Source organism: Orycteropus afer, unplaced genomic scaffold (genome assembly GCF_000298275.1).
Source record: "Orycteropus afer afer isolate SDZICR_OR568_19922 unplaced genomic scaffold, OryAfe1.0 scaffold00854, whole genome shotgun sequence".
NCBI classification, from domain to species: domain Eukaryota; kingdom Metazoa; phylum Chordata; class Mammalia; order Tubulidentata; family Orycteropodidae; genus Orycteropus; species Orycteropus afer.
In genome coordinates, this window is record NW_006922441.1 from 109,870 (window position 1) to 110,646 (window position 777).

The 777-nt window shown below is 49.0% G+C and overlaps 1 protein-coding gene across 1 annotated transcript in view; it reads right to left on the minus strand.

Moving 5' to 3' along the window:
- ODAD1 (outer dynein arm docking complex subunit 1) overlaps window positions 1-777 on the minus strand; it is a 36,847-nt gene that overhangs the window by 18,221 nt on the left and 17,849 nt on the right. The gene's annotated exons all lie outside the window — the stretch shown is intronic.

Consider the following 777-nt stretch of genomic DNA (forward strand, 5'->3'; position numbering starts at 1 on the left):
TGGAGTCCATTCTGACTCACAGCGCCCCTAGAGGACAGAGTGGAACTGCCCACAGGGTCTCCAAGGCTGTCAATCTTCACGGAAGCAAAGCCCAAGCCACACCCACTGCCCTGGAATCGATTCTGACTCATAGCGCCCCTAGAGGACAGAGTGGAACTGCACCACAGGGTCTCCAAGGCTGTCAGTCTTCACAGAAGCTGACTACCAAGACTTCCTCCCTCTGATAGGCTGCCAGATTCAAACTGCTGATCTTTCAGTTAGCAGCCAAGCACTTTCACACCATGCTTGTCATGGAGGCTCTCAAATATGAAAGTATAAGTTTTTTTAAACTTCCGGTAAGATGGAGAATAGGCAGACAAGTGACACAGACCCTCTTCAACAAAGAAAAGAAAAACCAATTGACAGGGATACAGAAGATACTCCTGGAGCCCTGAGCTTTGAAAGGAACCATACAGAAGTGGATTAGACACCAACTAGTGGAAAAACATGAATGAAAACAGCGAGTACAGAGACAGGTGGAGCTGCAGACTGTCAGCTACTCTGACGGGACCAACAGCCTGAATATTTCCAAGTAGTGTTGGGACCTGAGAATTGACCTAAAGATCAGTCCCAGTCACCAAGGGCTGCAGGGATGACTGCTCTGGTGGCCTCTGACTAGGAAGGGAAACAGCAAGGAAGGAGACAACCTGAGCTGTGGACTCTCTGCTGTCCGGAGGGTGCAGCCATTTTGATTGTTTACACGCAGAAGCCATTTTGGATATTTAAAGTGACCGAGGG